The 21,961-nt window shown below is 38.0% G+C and overlaps 1 protein-coding gene across 15 annotated transcripts in view; it reads right to left on the bottom strand.

Annotated features, from left to right (window-relative positions):
- BNC2 (basonuclin 2) overlaps positions 1-21,961 on the bottom strand; it is a 470,587-nt gene that overhangs the window by 218,199 nt on the left and 230,427 nt on the right. The window lies entirely within an intron of this gene.

Here is a 21,961-nt window from a genome sequence, read left to right as displayed (position 1 = left end):
TCCAACTAATGAATCACATACTTTCCCGCAAGTACAGTAAGTACTACCAGCTGTGTGACAGTCTCGCTCTGGCAGTGGAACCAGCATAGAACAAGCCGGCCCATCTGAAAGCAGCTGCACTGAAAAAACCACAAGCAACAGAAGTGCGTCTGCCTTCTCAGGGCGGCTTTGTCTCTCTGCTCTGTCCTCAGGATGTGCCAGCCATCTTGTCTGGAGAAAGTTTTGGGAAATTCAGAGGTAGAGAGAAGACCCACAAATTCAAAGAACTTCAGCTTTTTCAAATGTGTTGTCACTGTGTCAAGTGGAATGGCTCCAGAGGATGATAAAAGGAATGCGTCTCTTTCCCACATCCACCCACCCATGTGCCTCTTTGGGGACCTGCCTTAGACTAAAGATTGCGTCTATCCATGGATCTAAGAACGGGAGGTGGGAGAGACAGGAACTGCCCCAGATCAGCGCAGGACAGACGGGCTCAAGAACAAACCCACACGAAACACACACATCGGACAATTCGCAGATAATCAACTCATGCCACGAGCTACTACAAAAATTCAAACCTGCCGTTTATACAACAATAAGCTTCGTTTGTAACCACAGAGCATTCTGAAAAAAAATTCCCTGGCAAGCCCTAGATATTTTTACACAAACGCACTTTTCCTTTCTGTGAAACAACATTCAAATGGATAAACATTACTGTTAAAGGGAAAGAAAGTCCAGCAGCATTAGTCCAAAATGTAAGTGGAAATGGTAGGATTTTTTTTTTAACCTTTAGAGCACGTGAAGGCAATAGCTAATAAAATTTTACGAACATTATTAAGTGAACAGTGGCTTTTATGCAGTGTCTAAGAACCATCTCATCAGGTTTTCTCTGAGAAAAAGACTTAAGAGTTGTCATTCTTGGCTTTGCCAAAGTCTCAATCAGGGGGAAAAAATAGTGAAATTACTTTTTGTTTGGAAAAGCATTTTAAATATAAGGAAGTCACATGTAAGGACTAACAGGGAAGGTCTGCCTTTGATATTTCCCTTTATTGCTTAATTTAGCCAAACACATTGCTCTAATGGCTTATGTTGTCAAGATGCTTCATTCAGCAAAAACCTCACCCCAAAGTCATATTCACAAGCCTTTTCTGTTTCTATCACAGTTCTATGATCATTTTTTTTAATGAAGCTATTATCAATATGATACCTAAAGAAGGGCCAGAAGATTCACTCCATGAACACAGGAAACCTTGACTCTCGTGGTTTGAATGCTTCCTAAGTGAATTTTGCTGTGAGTGTTTGGGGGCGTTCAGGGTTGGGCTGGTCAAAGGCAAGTGCTTGGGGTCAGTCCTGAAGTCACGTCCATCCCTGTGGTTGGACCAAGTCAGGCAGATGGGACAGGGCTGAGACCACTGACAGCACAGCGGAAAGAGCAAATGACGGACTTAGAGTCAAGCACAAAGAATAAGACTTCAAATGTTCACTAAAACATGGATTTGAAAAATAATATACTGATAAATAAGGCACAGTATTTAAATAAAAAATAATAACAAGTCTGCAGCACTTAGTCCATATCAAATAAAGAACATTCTCTAACCAAAACTGGATTATGAAATTACAGAGTGAAGAAAGAACTGATACAGTTCAACCCAAATTATGGCAAAACTACTAAAAAATCATTAAAAACCACAGTAATTAATTTCACAGCTGGAAAATTACAATAGACTAATAATCAAAAATGCAGTTTATGAAGCAGTACACACAGGATAACCCTATTTTTATTTTTGAAATGAACACAAGAAAAAGAAGAGGTAAGAAAATATTCTAAAATTATTAACACCTCTGTGGACAGTACCATTGGTAAAGCAAATGGTTTTATTAATAGTTAAGTTCCATTTCCTAAATTTTATTTAGCATATATAAATTACACATGAAAAAGTAAGTTTACAGGGGTTCCCCCCGTGTGATAAATTTGATTTTTAAGAACTCTAGTAACTAGATTTCTAGTCTTGACTAGTAATTATACTACAAAGCTTAAGTATTATGAAAAATGTTGAGCTTTTCTCAAAAATAAAAAATTGAATTAAATTCTTTTAAAAACTACATTTAAAATTTGTTTCTCTATTTTTTTTTTTTTTTTGTAAAACAGGAAGACTAGTATTAAATTTACTTATGTTTGTTTAGTTGCTACACCATGTCCAGCTCTTTTTCAACCCCATGGACTGTGGACCGCCAGGCTGCTCTGTCCTCGGGATTTCCCAGGTAAGAACACTGGAGTGGGTTGCCATTTCATTCTCCAGAATTTACTTATGCCTTTCCCCAATTTCTGAAAAGTGTACTCTCAGAATGTAAGCTACAACCTAGCCTTTGTAAACTCAAACTTATAAAATTAATAAACCTAGATCTAAATCTTCACCTTTCTAATAAAAATAATATTTCTCAATGGCACTTGTAATTGCCAAAGTACTCCCATAAAATGGAAGTCCATGCCCACCCACCCCTGAAACGCCATTCTTTCCATACATGGTTGCTGCTCTCACAGAACACAATCCAGGGCCCTTGGTTATGTGTGATACTCTAACGGGATGAACTCAACAGAACAGATCTGTAAAATATGCTTACCCAGGTTTAAACATGGCAGAAATAACTAGATTAACAACAGTACTCTTATAATAAAGGACTTAGAACCAAACCCAGTAACTGGATTTATTGTTAAAGACACATTCCAAGTTTTTCATTCATTCTCTGAATTCTGAGAGGGCTGGCATGGACACTCACTTGGCAAGTATTGACCAATGATCATGGCTGAGCGTTGTGTCCATGTTCAGGTTTGAACAAAAGGCTGCTAAAAATTTCTTGATGTCAGAAAAGGCCTACTTCAGGAGAAAATATAAAAGATTTTAACATACTGTATAGATGAGTAGCAGAAATCCACACTGAACACTTTAGGAAAGAGAAGAGTGGCACTTACTCACTGGGGTTTTGAGAAGACTTCAGGAAAAAAGTAGAAAACTGTAACTTGAAAACATACATGCACCCCAGTGTTTACTGAAGCACTGTTTATAGTAAATAAGTTGTGGCAGCAAACTAAATGTCCATCAACACAAGAATGGATAATGATGTGGAGTACTAGCCATAAAAAACAATGAAACAATGTCATTTGCAGCAACATGGATAGACCTAGAGATTATCACATTAAGTGAAGTCAGGCAGAGAAAGATAAATATCACATGATATCACTTTTAAGTGGAATCTAAAAAAATTATACAAATGAACTGATTTACAAAACAGAAATAGAGTCACAGGCTTCAAAACAAAGTTCTGGTTACCAAGGGGATAAATGAGGATTCTGGGATTTACCTATACATACACACTATTATACATAAAACAGATAAGCAACGAGGACCGACTGTATAGCACAGGAAATGGTATTCAATATTCTGTATTAACCTACATGGGAAAAGAATATGAGAAAGAGTGAATATATGTATACGTATAACTGAATCACTTCATGTACACCTGAAGCTCACAGAGCACTGTAAATCAACCATATGCCAATACAAGGTGAAAACATAAGTATAAACAAGTTTAGCAGCCAGCCATGCAGGATGAGAAAAGGGAAGAAAGAGGGTCAATGTAGGAGAAAGCTGGACAATGAGAAATAGCACAGGATCAGAGAAGGCCAAGCTGATCTGTGCTGCTGGGGCAGGAAGACTGAGGCATGAACAGGCAAGAGTGGCGGCAGAACAAGGCGGCAGGGTCCAACCACAGCAGATCTTGTCTGTCCCTTTGAAGAGCTTCTGAGTTCCCATCTTCTAAACAAACAGTGAGAACCTCTGCAGCTCCTAGCGCCATTCCCCATGAGTCAGACCTAACTCTGTCATCTTGCAGGAGGGAGACTTCAATAAAGCAACATTTTGCATGTGCCAGGCACTGTTTCAGGCACCGGAAACGCTGGAATAAACAGCCCTGCTTCTTGTCTCTCAAGCAATTCATTTCCCTAGATACCTCATTCACTAATAATTTCTTGAAAAGAAAAAGAAATAAATAAAACTGTCATGGCCCTCTATGTCTTTCAGAGGCTGAAAGACAAGAAGGACTAACGTAGCAAAAATAAATAAATAATCTGCATATGTAAAAGCACAATATTCCCAAATCATTTTGCTGATCTCATTCAGCCAAACTGATAAAATCATAATTAAAGAGAACAATTTGTCAAGTCGCTACTAATGGCAGATGTTAGCATAGTGGGCCAACCAAACCTTGGGAAATTTACTCTCTTGCTAAGGTTAATAGGTATAACACTTGGCATAAGCCACAACACAACATACACAACACAGACAGTGTACACTTAGGTCTAGACCACACCTTTGTTCGGAGAAGGCAATGGCACCCCACTCCAGTACCCTTGCCTGGAAAATCCCATGGATGGAGGAGCCCGGTAGGCTGCAGTCCATGGAGTCGCAAAGAGTTGGATACAACTGAGTGACCTCACTTTCACTTTTCACTTTCATGCATTGGAGAAGGAAATGGCAACCCACTCCAGTGTTTTTGCCTGGAGAATCCCAGGGATGGGGGAGCCTGGTGGGCTGCCGTCTATGGGGTCGCACAGAGTCGGACACGACTGAAGCGACTTAGCAGCAGCAGCACATCTTTGTTCGCCCATTACATTGGGGACCAGCTGCCCTATCTTTGGCTGAGACACAATCCCAGGGCCTAATTTCATGCATTTAATTCATAAAATATCAGAAAAAACATTGTGATGCAAATTGTGATACCAGTCAAATTTCAGCACCAACTTTTATGCAAAAGTCTATACCCCATAAAAGCCACTTTCTCAATAATTCCTAACGCAATATCCTTGGGGAAAACAATATAATCGAGTTTTATAGCAGGGCAGGTTTCTTAATCCCAGCTGGTCCTATCTGGGCCCTGAAGCATGAGAACTGATCATATTAAAATCCAGATACCAGCTATTATATCTAAAATGGTTGCTTCATTCGTATTTAGCATGAAGAGGAGTCTATCTAAAGCAGGCTCTATTCAATACAATGTGGCTTTAATTGGAGTCTGTTTTAGATGAGCCACCTGTATTTCATCTTTTTAAAATTATCCCTAATTTTCTGCGCAATTTGCCTCTGCAACATAACGAATAGCAGTTATAGATTACTGCCATTGTTTGGATGTCTGAGAAGGTACAGCTCTCTATTTACTGAAGTACGAGGGCCCTGTATCAAAGAACAAAGGTAGAAAACTAGGTTCTGTTCCAGTGCAGGGATGAACAAGGGCATATATGAAAGTATTAGTGAGCCTTAACTAGGAAGACAACAGATTAAACTCTATTATATTGTTTCATTCTGGCTATTCTGAAGCCTAACTAAAATCTCACTTTCTTTTCTACTCAAGAAGAACCTCAAAAAATAATTTCTAACTATAAAAGTTCTATCTCCAACTACATCAAACAACATTTTTTGTAGTGCTGTAGTCCATGGGGTCGCGAAGAGTCGGACATGACTGAGCGACTTCACTTTCACTTTTCACTTTCATGCATTGGAGAAGGAAATGGCAACCCACTCCAGTGTTCTTGCCTGGAGAATCCCAGGGACGGGGGAGCCTGGTGGGCTGCCGTCTATGGGGTCATACAGAGTCAGACACGACTGAAGCGACTTAGCAGCAGCAGCAGCTCTACTTCACAATTATTTCCATTCCAATACATTCATTGTTTGTTACCAACTAAAAGTATTCAATAGTTTTATATGATATCACTATTTTCTGGGATATTTTCCATCTTCATTGTTCTTAACAGCCTAATAACTACTGAAGTATTTTGAAACATGGTATATCACAACACCATCACAATAATATATCTACACAAATCCAAGTACATAACAGTTTGCAAACTAAAGGATGTTTGGGTGATGCCTGTAACAAGAACCATAAAACAAAGAAAACACCTAATATCAAGATTTAAAAGAGAAGTCTTCATTTAATCTGTTCTGAATTACCCAAAATGTATTCCAAAGTCAGAATTTCCATGGGGGGCAATATAATAAAACTGTTTGCTTTTTTTTTTTTTTTAAATCACATGCAAAACTTAGGCCTGCTTGTAAGCGATTAGGCAGAGAATAAAGTGTCACAACCCACATAAATGTACTATTACTATTTATTAAACTATGCTACCCAATTTTTCTCTCATCATGCTTACATAAACATAGGTGATTTCTAATTAGATTTCTCCCCTAAACAGAGTTTGTTCCACAACAGGACTCCTCTACTCATCTTGGCTTTTGAACTACCTAGAACTATTTATATAAATTATACTCTCCACTTCCAACTTATCCACCATGCACATGGAACAGACTTAAGTACATGACAAAAATAGCACCTTTCTTTTCTGGAAATGTCAATGTATGGCTATTCCTCCACTAGTCTCCCCTACTTAAAACATTTTTATTTAAGGGTATCATCAGCTATTATTTTCCCAATTTTCTACAAAGACAGTTGTTATAATTAGTCTCATGAAATATGAGTATCTACCTAGTGATAAATAGGTAAACTAAATATGATTATAGTGTTAAAAGTAGTGCACTCAAAAAAAATCTAACTTGAGGATTATTGCCACTTGTAGTTACCAAAATTATCCTATATGTAAACTTTCAATTATTTCATTCTTAAACACCAAGGTTGAGTCCAAGAATCTGCCTCCAGCAGTGGCATAAACTACACAAGGGGGGAAACACACTAATAAAGGTCTTTTCTTTTCAAGTCAACCCCAAAATATACCAGCAATTTCCTTACATATTCCATTATATCAATAGTTTGGATTCAGTGCCAACTTGGTCAAGTCTCGATTACTAGCGTGGTCTGTATAAATTACATATAGCATATCCCATATGGAAACCATATTTTCACAGTGACCAGTGTTTAATAACAAACACTGTAACTTGGAGTATCTGTAGCAATTTCTCTTATTCTGCTGCACTCTTTCAGCAATTTGTCTACTCAGATATTTAGTCTATGAAGCCAAGGCTCTTGAATTTTCTCACTGTAGTTAAAAAGGGACTAATTTTATCCCATGTTGTATTAGTTACAAGATAATTGGGCTCCTTGAAAGGCTCCACCATAAATTATCTTGATCCAGAAATTATCTTAAACATTGGTAGGTAACAATGCTCTTGCATAAACATACGTTTTTTGTGGAAGTTACTAATTAATTTTGTTTATTTGCTTTACAATTTCATGCCTTTTTTCCCCTTGGTCACTATCATGTAAAACTGATTAGCCAATGTGCCACAAGCTCTAACTAGTTTAATATTTTATAATATCTTTGCATACTTAGATAAAGCATGCATTTTATTTTAATAAGCACAGTCTCTATGTTAAAATGTTGTGAGACTATACAGTTTTACTGAGAACAGTTAAAAAAATTAGCGACTAGGTCAGAGTCTGAATGCATACTGCAGGTTTTTGTGTTTATGCACAAGATACAATTTGAAGTTACATATTTCAAAGTGAGAAGAACAATTCTACTACCTAAGTTCTTAGCCAACTCTCATTAGAGACTCCAACAAGCTAAATATATTTTTGGGACAAAATCATATAATAAAGAAACTGAACAGATAGGTCATAGGACTTTTTTAGAAATGGTTGCCTAAGTGCCATAACCTTGTTTCAAAGATAGGTTTATTCAATACAGGGGAGAAAGCAAAAGTGCTCATTTAAAAGATCATTAATGAAACTTCATACACTCTAGGTGACAAGGGGTAAGGGACTGCCGGTGAAAGAAAGCAAAAGAAACAAAAGGATTTCCATCAAGTGAGGAGAAGAGCAAAAAAGAGACACATTGTAAGGTCGTGGTTAGTTTTTGTTTTTGTTTTTTTTTTTAATATTGAGAGACTGGGAGCAATTTAAACTTAAGATGAAAGGATACTCAAAATTTACACAAAGGAAATAGCAAAATAATCTTAAGAATGTTCCTTGGACCACTCCAGAATTTCAGAATATGGAGTCTGTTAGGATAAGCGAACCAGCACACCCAAAGACAAATTAAAACTTGAAATTATATTGGCAAGCTGGTCATAAAAATCGTAACACAGCAGAAGTATCTACAGAGAAAAAAAGCTACTAAGACAAAAAACAAGGATGTCTGACCAGTTGTGGTTTACTGTTCAGGAAAGGGCATGTTTTAGATGAAGTTTTCTTTAGTCTAATGTCTAAAATACATGTCTATATGCTTCTAAGAAGCACGGCTGAAAGAAGAATGCAGTAATAGATTCCAATTCCAAAGAATACCCAAAAAATAGCTAAAGGGAAATGAAGGGTTTCTGGGTTACTTTGCTTTTTCTTTCTTTTTTTTAGCCAAGCTACTGCAATTCTGTCATGCCAGATCCTCACACAAGCCAAACAGGTGGGATGTTATTTGAAGCTACAGCCTTTATTTAATTAGTCAACTAAAGGGTGTTGATGCAAAATCTGGATACAATCTTAAATCATTTGTTCTATAATTATTTCATGATATTTTTTTTTTTTTTTAAATTTAAAAGCCCCAGTGCTGCTTTCCTAGCTAATGGGAAAAACAGGTTGGAGGGCCTTAAGAATAAATCCTTCCCTGGTTCAAAGACAACTGCTCTGACTTTTTTTCTTCTGGCTGTCTAGAAAGGAGCAAATTTTTTCTCCATTTTTTTTTTTTCTTATCATACCCTTATGGCTTTCATTAGGCACATGAAAGGCCATAGAGTTAATTTCGTGTTCAAAATTACTCAGCACCAAGCCTTTGTATGAACTCTTACAGAAAATGACGCAAAAGAATAAGCTTCTTAAGGTGCCTAACGGACAAGCGATCTTTAAAAGGAAAGTGCTCTTTAGTGTCCATGTATTCAGGCCTAAAATGAAGCTGCAATTACGGGAGAGATGCAGGGAGAGCCTCAGCAAGCTCTCATAGTGTAAACACAGCAGTTACAGTTGTGATCTTCACCTGATATCAAAGCCATCCGCCCAGGACGTGCTGGGGCAAAGCCCCTGCCGGGGAAGACCAGCCTGTGTTAAATGGATGGCTCTAACCCCCCAAAATAACCCAGGGTGTGATTTAAATCACAACATACCCAATAAACTTGGGCTCTGTCACACTAATTTCAAGTGTTCAAAGTCATAACTAGATTTCTATGGTTACCCAAAATACATATACACATACTTATATACATTCATAAAACATACACTATTACCCAAAACACAATACACACTTACACACACACACACACATAAAACACATAGAAGCTTTTTAAAAAGGGAAGTTGCCTCATGCATTTTGAAGACATCTACAAGCAATTAAGCATCTAACATACATGCAGAATGGAACAGGCAGGAGAGTTTCCTAGCTGCTAGAAATTTTAAGAAACAAATGGTACAAGAGCAAGAAAAAAATAGTTATTTGTTACACCAAAGGTGAACAACATTTATCAGGTAAAGGAAAAAAAATACATAGGTTCAAAGTGTTAGGGATGTTGTGGTATAATTTACATAAAGTGAAATACACAGATCTTAAGTGTCTACCAAGAATATATTATGGAGGAACATGTAAAAATCATATACTGACTTATTTACACTGATTTTCACACTAGACTGGGACATTAAAAGTTACTATAATTAGCAATGGGTGACTCTGAACAAGACTGGATTTGCTTCCTAAGTTTTAAGTGATTGCTTGAAGCTAAATTTCTGGGAACTTCTTTGGTCTGGTAATCAGTCTGGGAGTCTTGTAGGAACAAGCTTTCTCGTGATATTTCCACTGCCTCGTGGTTTCTGGCAAGGTTGAGTCGTCTACAGAAACAAGATTTTCTAAGAGCGTCTTGTTATTTCCATTTCCTATCTCAAATGAAACCAAGTGCATGTGGATGAAAATATTAAAAATAAACACATATGCAAACGTTTCATCATCAAAGTTGTTTCTAAATCGACTCAAATGAAACCCATCAACAGTACTTTTAAGAACTGACAGCAACTCTAGTTCTACTGACTATTGTATAAAACAAAAACTTGGAAGTAAGAAGAGAACCAATTAATTTTGTATTTTTAAAAAGTAGGTTATTCTCGTGACCATGCCAACCTTAAGAATGTTAAGACTTAAGAAATGTTAATAAACTAAGAAGTCAAAAATCTTAATATAACAAGGATCTTTCCAATGCATGAATTCTCCACATTTAGGTTCTCACCTGCACTTCTGAAGTATGTGTCTAATTACATTAGAAACCCTTAAATGCAGGGTACATTGTTACACATGGCATCATACTATACTCATAAAATATACTCCCAGAAAAAGACACTCTTTAAAAGAAAAAGAAGAATGAACTATTTTATTTATTGAAATATGCCAAACAATGGTAAGTAAACTCTGAAAAGAATGAGAAAATACAATTTTTAAATATTTCTCTTTCTCTATTTATTTTAAATAAATAAAATTGATTCTATTTTAAATTCCCATAAATTGCCCCATCTAAGACCACTGGATACTATTTATGATTCTCAGTAGGGAATTTAATATCTAAATACAATGATAATATCAATTTCAAAAGTTAAAAATAGCCAGACATTAATGATGTCTAGAATGGCAATGTAACCTAGGGATAATGATCCAGTTATTACTGACATGAAAGTATAAGATATTTACAAAGTATGAGGTTTATTAATAAGCTCACAAAAGAAAAGGAAGGAGTGAAAAGCATGTTGTATATAACAGGCAATTTTCCCTTGAAAAACTTCCCTCAAAGCTAACTTGAAAAGTTTTGAAGTTATGGAAAAAAATATTGTACGTATTTTTATAAAAACAGAAGTTAGGAAAATACTCTGAAATGACATTTCAGAAGACATTTCATCAAAAACACATTTTTACTTCAAGTAACAGAAATAATGAAAATTCATATTCACGGAAATACTGTTAATATAAGCAAATCATGACCATTTTACTCTAACACTAATTTTAGTATTAGCTTAAACTATAAACATCTAGAAAACAAAAGTTCACCCTGTGGCCTATTTATTTTTTATTCATAGGTCTAACATATATTTCAAGATTGATTTCAAGTTGTAAGAAGTCATTACAATCTCAGTGCATCACTGTTGAATGTTATTACTGTATTCACTTCTCTATTACCTTTATCTGTTAAGAGTTTCTTATTTAATTATGTATCAAAATTATTTATTTCCCTGTAATAGCAACAACAAAACTGAGGCCCAGGGCATCACATGTTAAAAGACAGGGGTAAAAATATAAAAGGTGAATTCTATTTTGCCCCTGCTAGTGACAGTCTAAAGGTATTTCTTTTTTTAAAGAAAGACCAGTTTGTACAGATAAATGAATCCATTTCCAATATACTGCTTCTAGTAATTATTAAAGCAACAATATAGGCATCCTTTCCATAAAAAACAGAGGCCACGGAATTATGTGATACACTTATGTCCTTAACTTTGCCAAACCACATTTCTGGTTAAGAAAGTCAAGGGGGAAAAAAAAAAAGAACACTATGTCAACAGACTACAGAAACCAAGTGTAATACTTGCAAGTAAAATAAGTGCGTTGGTTATGCTACATGAAATCAGGAGAGCAAATATTCAAAAACAGATTGAATATTCTCATATCCTTCCCCACCTTTATAAGCTCCAACCATCATTCCAAACACATTCCTTATCCAGACATTTAAACACATTGTATTCAATACAAATGCATTAAAGCTTATCAAATTTAGATACATTTACAATGTTTAACAAAACACATGAGGGAATATGCGTTCAAAACAACCTTTTCATGTTACAAAATGGCAATTATTAACTACTAGTTTTCAACTAATTTTTCATTAACAGGTTAATAGCTTCTTCAGAAAGCAAAGTCTCCCCATTTTTATTCTGTGTTTAACATTTCAAATTATAAAATTTCATCAAGAGGTCATTCTACCAGGCTAAGCAAACTCGTAGAAAATTTTCCCAAATTTATGCAAGAAACTGTGAAGCCTGGCTTGCTATGAATCAAGCATGAATTTGAGGCATGAGCTTTGAAAGACTTTTTTTTTTTCAAAGACCCTATAGTCCTTCAAGAAAATCCTGACAAGAGGCATCAAATATGTGAATTTCAGGTCAAGTTTAACAATATAGCTGGCAAAGAGTCCAAAGCAGGCATCGCAATACCTGCACCCAGGACCTGGCTACATCCCTTGTAGTTATATGACATCATACCTTTCAGGGGATTGCGATCTCAGGACAAAACTAATATTATAATCCTGTTACTTCAGAGAAATGCTGTAAGCATTCAACAAGCAGTAAGTACACTACCTTAGGAAAAGTTAGAATATTATCATTGGAACATTTACAGGTGCGTCAGGATAGAAAAAAAGAAACTGGACCCTCAGAATAAGTTATGTTCGTGGAGAAACACATGAAGATCAGTGGATAAAGTAACTACTGGAAAACTACAGAGAATAAAGGGTCTGGTCTATGTTGTAGAAGTCAATTACCAGAAATATGCAAAGCCCACTGATTGCTTTTTAAACTTTCCTATAATAATACAAATATACACACAGTCATACTCTCCATATTATTTTGAGTATTTTTCAAAATACTTCAGGTTGCAAATCATTTCCCCAAAATCAGTGGGAAGATTAAAGAATCTTCGAGATGTTAAACCATCAAAGACAGCAAGAGGTCAAGTGGATGAGAAGTCTCTTCTCCCTTTAAAGAAACTTTTCCCTCTTGTGCCTGGGAAATTTAAAAATCCACATCACATGAATTTCCTAAGCTACTGTCCCAGATATCTTACAATGAACCCTTGTTACCATCATGAAACTGCTTACTATACCAATGTGTTGCCTCCATTTAACTTTGGTTTTTTAGCTAAGTTTCAAATTGTAATAACCTAATCTTATCACTAAAAATTTCTGAATTAAAAAAGGAACTAAGATGCAAGTTAAGTAATTTATTGGGCTAAAGATGCCCGTTATCACATAAGTGCTTGAAATCAGCGGGTCCCTAGCCAAGATTTCTAAAACTTCTGTCACACAGCAATTCAGCCCAAATAACCACTACATTTCAATGGAGATGTAAGGATTAAATGAAGTATTGCCTATGAAAACATAACTACCTTAAGTCGTGTTTTGGAGCAAGACAAAAAATAATAGTAAGTCTGTAAAGTGGTGTTATTTAATGGAATGATCATTTCTGGTTTGCTGTTAAAATTTAAAAGTCACCAACTAACATCAACCAACTTACTGGTTAAAGATTGTTCTCCATAACAAGTAAACACACACTGCAGCAAGTTACTAAGCAACATTTATCATCTGATTTCCATCTACTCATCATGAGCTTACCATCATGTTCATAAGCCAAACTAAACAGTGACCCTACTTCTAAAACTCTCATCTGACATGTTAACTAAAATATTACCTTGCCAACACACTCTTTCCACTTCCCTATTCTGAGTTTGAAATGATATCTGATACAAGTTTCGAAGATTTTTACTTTGATACCTGAAAATGAGTGCATAAGGGTGTTTTGTTTTGTTTTCAATGAATAGGAGGAAGAAAACAATACCTCTAAATACTCGACAAGTCTGCAGAGCATTCCGCTTTGTCAACTGTTGCTTTTAGGCAACACCACAATGGCTTCCGATTCTAACCTAAGAAAATCTGAGGCTTTTTCCCCATGACAGTACTAAGTAGCGCCACCCACACCTGAACTCTTCCTCGAGAGGTAGAGTGCATATTTTAAGATATTCAATTCACCATACAGCTTTCCTGAGTTTTCTCATCACTGATAAAACAACTGGAACGACATTACAAAACCAATGACCACACCACCCCACCCACAGCCTCTACCTCACAAAACTTTTTCTTATACTTCTCTAGTCGCAAAATCTTTGAGGCAAAACTACAGCCAGCTGCCAAGGGTCCATTTGGCAGTAGAAAGACTGTCATCACTAATATCCCGTGCTTTCTTAGGATTCAAGAAACAGGGAAGGGAAACAGTGAGTGCCTTGGGGGCCACATTTTTTGTTTTAATTTTGGCTTTCAAAATGTGATTCAGAGATCCCGTGGCTTCAACTGTCTACACAAAACTTTTCTTCTGGAATGAGAAGTAATCAGTGAAGTCTTTTGGGGAAGGTACACCTAAGCCACTCAAGAGCCACTATGCTGGAATCAGACTGCCGGGCTCCAATTCTAAACCTCCACTTGCTCTTGCTCTGTAGGAATAGGCAAGTTACCTAACCTCTCTGGGCCTGTTTCCTCATTTATGAAACAGGAATATCTTAGGGAAGCAACCTCTGTAAAGCTCTTGGGACAAAGTCTTCATCATAATAAGTACTCACTAAATTGAACCATTATTACCATCTTTAGAAAGAGGACTAAAAAAAAAAAGAAAGAGGACTGGGGCTTCCCAGGTAACTCAAGGGTAAAGAACCAGCTAGCTGATGCAGGAGACTCAGGTTCGATCCCTGGGTTGGGAAGATCTATGGAGAAGAAAATGGCAACCCACTCCAGTATTTTTGCCTGGACAGAGGAGCCTGGGGGGCTACAGTCCATGGGGTCACAAGCAGTTGGACACAAGTGAGTGACTAAGGCACACACCACATATAGAGTGCTGAGAAAATCTCAGATCCAAACCTGGAAGACCTGAATTCCCATACCTGGTCACAAATAATTTGTTATTTAATCTCATAAAATAATTTTACCTTCTGTGAATCTTGCTGACCTCATATGTAAATGAGAAAGATGGGTTTAGAATCTGCATTAGCGGTTTCAAGGCTGGCTGTGTATTTTCATCATCTGGGGGAAACTGAAAGAAAGATGAGCACATACCCATCTCCAAAGATTCAACTCTAACTGCACTTGCTATATTAATATGTTCGGTAGCATTATCTGAGGTCCCTCCATTTTTTAACTCTAGAATTCTTAGCTTTACCTATCTTTTCATGCACAAACATCATGGAGATCTAATACTCTAAGCATGTTAAGAACAGCAATCACTACTTATGTTTCTTGATATTTATGAATATGGGTGAAGTGAAGTGAAGTTGCTCAGTCGTGTCCGACTCTTGCGACCCCATGGACTAATGTAGCCCACCAGGCTCCTCCTTCCATGGGAATCTCCAGGCAAGAACACTGGAGTGGGTTGCCATTTCCTTCTCCAGGGGATCTTCCCGACCCAGGGATCAAACCCAAGTCTCCCGCATTGCAGGCAGATGCTTTAACCTCTGAGCCACCAGAGAAGCCCTATGAATATGGGTGAAAGTGAAAGTTAAGTCGCTCAGTCGTATCCGACTCTTTGTGACCCCGTGGACTGTAGCCCACCAGGCTCCTCCATCCATGGGATTCTCCAGGCAAGAATACCGGAGTGGGTTGCCATTTCCTTCTCCAGGTGATCTTCCTGACCCAGGGATTGAACCCAGGTCTCCTGCATTGCAGGCAGACGCTTTAACCTCTGAGCCACCATGGGTAGTAGATAATAAATCATCAATTTTAGCCTCTTCTGGGGTCAATGGGACAAGCACATGCCTCTATAGCTGCACCAAAATTGATCTCCCCCAGCATGGTTTAAGATTCAGTATCTTATGTTTAGGAAAACAAATAGCTTTATTTAGCCCATTTTTCTCAAGAACAGTATCAGTAAGTAGCCAATTTTTAAAACCTTGAGTTCTCCTGACACTCTTAACTTCCAGAGATAACCATGAATATGGATACTTACACATAACACCAGGAAAACATCCGGGAAAAACGTTATGAGAACTTTCTGATAATCTTAGTCAAAGCATAGATTCACAGGTTTGCAGCAGCTCTTTGATATACCTTTTATTTCTATTCTGCTTTTCCACAATGACATCAAACTTTCCTAAGTGTATCAGAATCAAAAGATATTCCAGGGAGGGATTTTCACTGCCAACTTCCCTAGACTGAGCAACTTTCACTTTCACTTTCCCCAGAGTCAGGAGCAGAAATGGGAAGAGAAACCCAGTCTCTGGAACAACCTCACATGGCCCCTCAAGTCATCGCACCATGAACAAAGAAATGAAAGGGTTAAATCATTCAATGTTAAGGTTCCAGGTACTTTAAATGTATTTTGATTATAAGATTACTATTAAGAAAGAGTCTCTTTTTTGACAGTACCAAGAGTTGAATATAAACTTTCCCAGGCACTAAAACTTCAAATTAAAGCTGAAAATTCTTTTCACTATCTTAATCATTATGGTTATTCATAGAAAAAAAAAAAAAAAAGGAACAGACACCAAATTCAGTCTAGAAACATTAAGTCAGTGATAGTCACTGGGATTCTAAATAATCCCAAAGTCTCTAAAAACATTCCTCTTTCCTTTAAGCCTGTGCCCTGTGTTTATAGAAAATCACAATTTATCCTTTAAACTAATAATAACAAACATGAAAGGCAATGTGTAATTAGTGGCATAAAACAGTTAACATAAAATCCCAGCCTAAGAGTATCAAGGGAGATACAGAAGAAGCGACAGTAAATAAATGATCCACATCAACTATCATGTATCAAAACCAGTGACCCTCAAGAAAAGAGAGAAGCCACTTTCTAGAGGTCACCCTCTTTCCCAGAGTGACCTTTCCCAGACTGACCAAAAGGTCACTGCTGCTTTGGGCAGGTTTCTTTTCTTTGCTCTTTCCTCTTTCTTTTCTTTTGGCTAGTACTGATTTAAGCATTTTATTTTGCTTTGTCTCATTCTCGTCAGTTTGAAGGAAACTAGGACCCATTCGAGAAGCAGACTTAATAAACAAGCACCTAACTTCTCCACCTTCTGTGCTTTAGAGCAAGTCTTCAACATTGTTAATCTCAGCCCTCACAAGGATGCTGAATTCATTCATTCAAAAGAAATCTTACTGTCATGGCAGTCTCTTTGGTAAACTCTTAAACAGATATGAGAATGTCAATAGTCCTTGTCTGTGCATTACAGTCTAAACTAAAAAGACAGTAATTATAGCAGTGTGCTATATTGAAAATGGATAACCAATAAGGACCTACTGTATAGCACAGGGAACTCTGCTCAAAATTCATTAAGAACTAATTGAGAAAAAGAATCAGTTCAGTTCAGGTCAGTCCCTCAGTCATGTCTGACTCTTTGAGACCCCATGGGCTGCAGCATGCCAGGCTTGCCTGTCCATTACCAGCTCCCAGAGCCTGCTCAAACGCATGTCCATCGAGTCGATGATGCCATCCAACCATCTCATCCTCTGTTGTCCCCTTCTCATCCTGCCTTCAATCTTTCCCAGTATCAGGGTCTTTTCTAATGAGTCAGTTCTTTATATCAGGTGGCCAAATACTGGGACTTCAGTTTCAGCATCACTCCTTGAATGAATATTCAGGACTGATTTCCTTTAGGATGGACTGGTTGGATCTCCTTGCTGTCCAGGAAACGCTTAAGAGCCCTCTCCAACACCACAGTTCAAAAGCATCAATTCTTCAGTGCTCAGCTTTCTTTATGGTGCAACTACCACATCCATACATGACTACTGGAAAAACCATGGCTTTGAGTATAACAACCTTTGTTGGCCAAGTGATGTCTCTGCTTTTTAATATGCTATCTAGGTTGGTCATATCTTTTCTTCCAAGAAGCAAGCACCTTTTAATTTCATGGCTGCAGTCACCATCTGCAGTGATTTTGGAGCCCAAGAAAATAAAGTCTGTCACTTGTTTCCATTGTTTCCTCATCTATTTGCATGAAGTAATGGGACCAGATGCCATGATCTTGTTTTTTGAATGCTGAATTTTAAGCCAGCTTTTTCACTCTCCTCTTTCACCTTCATCAAGAGGCTCTTTAGTTCCTCTTTGCTTTCTGCCATAAGGGTGGTGTCATATTCATATCCGAGGTTATTGATATTCTCCCTGCAATGTTGATTCCAGCTTGTGATTCATCCTGTCTGGCATTTCACATAATGTACTCTGTACATAAGTTAAATAAGCAGGGTGACAATATACAGCCTTGACATACTCCTTTCCCAATTTGGAACCAGTCCATTGTTCCATGTCTGGTTCTAACTGCTGCTTCTTGACCTGCATACAGATTTCTCAGGAGGCAGGTAAGGTGATCTGGTATTTCCATCTCTCTAAGAATCTTCCACAGTTTGCTGTGATCCACACAAAGGCTTTGACGCAGTCAACGAAGCAGATGTTTTTCTGGAATTCTCTTACTTTTTCTATAATCCAACAGATGTTGGCAATTTGATCTCTGGTTCCTCTGACCTTTCTAAATCCAGCTTGAACATCTGGAAGTCCTCAGTTCATGTACTGCTGAAGCCTTGCTTGGAGAATTTTCAGCATTACTTTGCTAGTGTGTAAAATGAATGCAAAATTGTGCAGTAGTTTGAACATTCTTTGGCATTGCCTTTCTTTAGGATTGGAATGAAAACCAACCTTTTCGAGTCCTGTGGCCACTGCTGCATTTTCCAAGTTTGCTGGCATATTGAGTGCAGCACTTTCACAGCATCATCTTTTAGGATTTGAAATAGCTCAGCTGGAATTCCATCACCTCCACTAGCTCTGTTCATAGTGATGCTTCCTAAGGCCCACTTGAGAAAAAGAATAGATACATGTATATGTATGAATCACTGCTGTCTACCTGAAACTAACAACACTGTTAATCAATTATACTCCAATATAAAATAAAAGGTTAAAAAACAAAAAGAAACAAAAAAGATAACAATTAACAATGTTCTTTAAACCTAGGCTTAGATAAGAGAATATTTGAAAGATTAGAGTAAGAGGCATGAGCAGACAGACTAGGTTTCTTTTCACTCCCTACTGCTCTGGCAAAGTCAGGGAATCCTATCTCAAACTCTCCATCGTCAAAATGAGTGTAACAGCCCTTACTACTTCCATTCTTCCCAGAACATTATTTTGTTAATTTTCACAAATTCTGAGCCCCTTAACTGAAGTGAATCCAACATGGTTAGAGGCTCCAGTTTGGGTCACATTTCCATTCTTTCCCCTAATATTGAATAGTTAAAGAATTATATTAAAATGCTGTGCCATGCTCAGCCACATCCGACTCTTCGCAGGCCCTTGGACCATAGCCCACCAGGCTCCTCTGTCCAGGAGCCTGTCCAGGAGAATTTTCCAGATGTGAATACTGGAGTCGGTTGCCATGCTCTCCTCCAGGGGATCTTCCTGACCCAGGGATCAAACTTGCATCGCCTGTGTCTCCTGCATTTCAGGCAGATTCTTTACCACTGAGCAACTGGGAAAGCTTTATTAAAATATCCAATACTAAATACATCTGTATCACCATGTGTGTGCATGCTCAGTGGTGTCCAAATCTTTGCGACCCCATGGACGGTGGTCTGCCACAGTCCGCAGGACTGTCCATGGGATTTCCCAGGCAAGGAAACTGGAGTGGGTTGCCATATCCTCCTCCAGAGGATCTTCCTGGCTCAGAGATCAAACCTGTATGCCTCCTGTGTCTCCTGCATTGGTAGGCAGACTCTGTACCAATGAACCACCTGGGAAGTGCCCTATATCACTACATAACCTGTTCAATACTTTGAAGAAGTCCTAAGAGTAGGTGTAGCATGTCAGGGTAGAGTGTTTGAGAGACGGGACATCCAATCTGGAATCATAGCCTTGAACCTTCACTTGTTCGCTGTGAAACTGTAGGCGAGTTATTCAAGGCTTACTTTCCTCAGCTATCAAGTAGGAAAGATAACAGGACTCAAAGTACATAACTAGAGTGTTAGAAAGATTACACATGAGGTAATATACACAGAGTCTTAGCCCATTATCTGTAAGGGATAAGCAGCTTAATGAAGGGTAACTACTATTAACATAATGAGCTAGTGCTTTTGTCATGAAAGCATCTAGGCCAGTGGGGCTGTAGGAATCTCTCAGAGAGCAACTCAGGTAAAGAACTACCCTGGGGCTTCTCACAACCTAAAGAAGAAAATACTAATACATCCAATCTAAAATACACTTCCAGGGACTTCCCTGGTGGTCCAGTAGTTAAGACTCTGCACTTCTAATGCAGCGGGCACAGCTTCCTGGCTGGGCAACTGAGATCTCACATGCCATGTGGCATGGCCAAAAAAATTAATTAATTAAAGACAACAACAACACTTTCAGAGAAAAAGTTCTTTTCCAAGCCATTCCCAAACACTCTGGGGGAAAGAAAAAAAAAAAAAACCCTCAGATTATTTCAGAACCCCCATGTGTACATGAAACAATTTTGCCTTCTAGTAGTGTAACTGTTTTACAAGCGAGAATATCTAGAGCTTTTAGACTCTGGAAAACAACTGAAGCATCCAAGACTAGCCTCCCTGCCTGTGAACCATCTCAGTGCACACAGAGGTCACTCCCCCCTCTGAAGTTCAGGGATGTAGACCAAGAACACCCAGAAGCCTGAGACTCTGGGATGGGCAGGCAGCCCACGGCTGGAGAATTCCAGTAGCCTGGGGTGGGGAGGTAGCAGCAGAACAGTGTAGCAGAAAACAGTCCTTCTAATTACATCAGACATACAGTGATGGTCAACCATCTGTCATATTCAAGGGTAGCTGTGATGTTAGGCTATTTCCATAAACTATACAGAAACAACTCATAAAACATATCTGAACTTTTTTACAGGATTCTTTTTACAATATTTTACAAATTTTTAATAATTTTTTAAACAATTAAAAAATTTAATTTTAAATTAAAATTTTAAAATTACAAATAAAATTACAAAATTTTTTACAATATTTTACAAATTTTTTATAGGATGTTGTTTACAATAGAACACCCCTTTTGTAATAAGAATAATATGGACATGCTCTGAAAACATTAAGTTGGTCAACAGCGGTCAGGTACCACATAGTTCATACTGTGAGACCCAATGCATATAACATTCTAAAATAGGCAAAATTATTCTATTCTGACAGAAATAAAAATCATGCATGTCTCCAAGGCAAAGGAGATTGAGGGGAAAGGAATAGAGGGAACATTATAGGGTAAATAAAATGATATGGATTTTGACTCTGGGCATAGTTTAACACAGGTGTGTATACATGTGTCACAACTCATGAAACTACCCTTAAAAATCTATGCATTTCATTTTATATAAATTGTACTTAAATTTTAAAATTAAGGGGTAAATAGAAGATATCTTAAAGTTTAAGAGTGGCTACAAAAATAGGGGTGGAGATCAAGAAAAGGTATGGGCTGTATCGCAAAAACCAGGAATGGAAAGGAAGTCCACTGGAGGTGTCAGCCATGGCTGAGCCCCAGGCCTAAGTCACACAAAGTTCCTCTCGTGGAGCATCACGCAGAGGTCCTTTTCACCCATCTGCATCACTGGGCCATGCAGGCAAGAGAGAGCAAGTTACCGGGATTACACGTGGAGCGGTATAGAGGGGAAGAGAGAGGAGAAGAATGGTAGTGGATTTTATTCAAATGCAGCCTGGTTGCAGATGACATTTCCCATGTATACAAAGATTCTCAAGCAAACATCTACATATGGTTGTATTTTCCTGATGTCTATCAGCCCTTTTTTGTTGCAGACTTGAGCACAGCACATGTTCCAATTAACTCCCCTCTTTGTTGCAACTTGCTGAGTTGGGTGTCTCTTGCCAAAAAGGGGTAGGTGGTTGGTTACATAACAAGGACCTGGGTGGAATCGGCTGCCAAGTCTACACAGAATTGGCGGAATGTGTGTGGTATGGATGGGGGTTAGGAGAAGGTGGGAAGAGAAGAGGAGGCCACAGGAAGAATAATAACCTTTGAGGCAGACTCTGACAGAGGCAGGCCTCATGGGCTAGGCTGCTGAGGGAAACAAGGTCAAAGAATAGCCAGACTGGAAGTCATGAGGTGTCAATGTACAGAGTGTAGATTCTGTAAGTTCTGTAAATGTAAGTTCTCATGTGAAATTTTCCCCTAGGGTGATGCTTCCAGGAACAGTCTAATGTGACAAGAACTTTAGGAAAAGGCTTGACCCAACTGCAACCATGATGGGATTTTTAATAATAAA

The sequence above is a fragment of the Cervus elaphus genome, chromosome 29 (genome assembly GCF_910594005.1).
Source record: "Cervus elaphus chromosome 29, mCerEla1.1, whole genome shotgun sequence".
NCBI lineage: Eukaryota > Metazoa > Chordata > Mammalia > Artiodactyla > Cervidae > Cervus > Cervus elaphus.
This window is presented reverse-complemented; position numbering and strand designations above follow the sequence as displayed.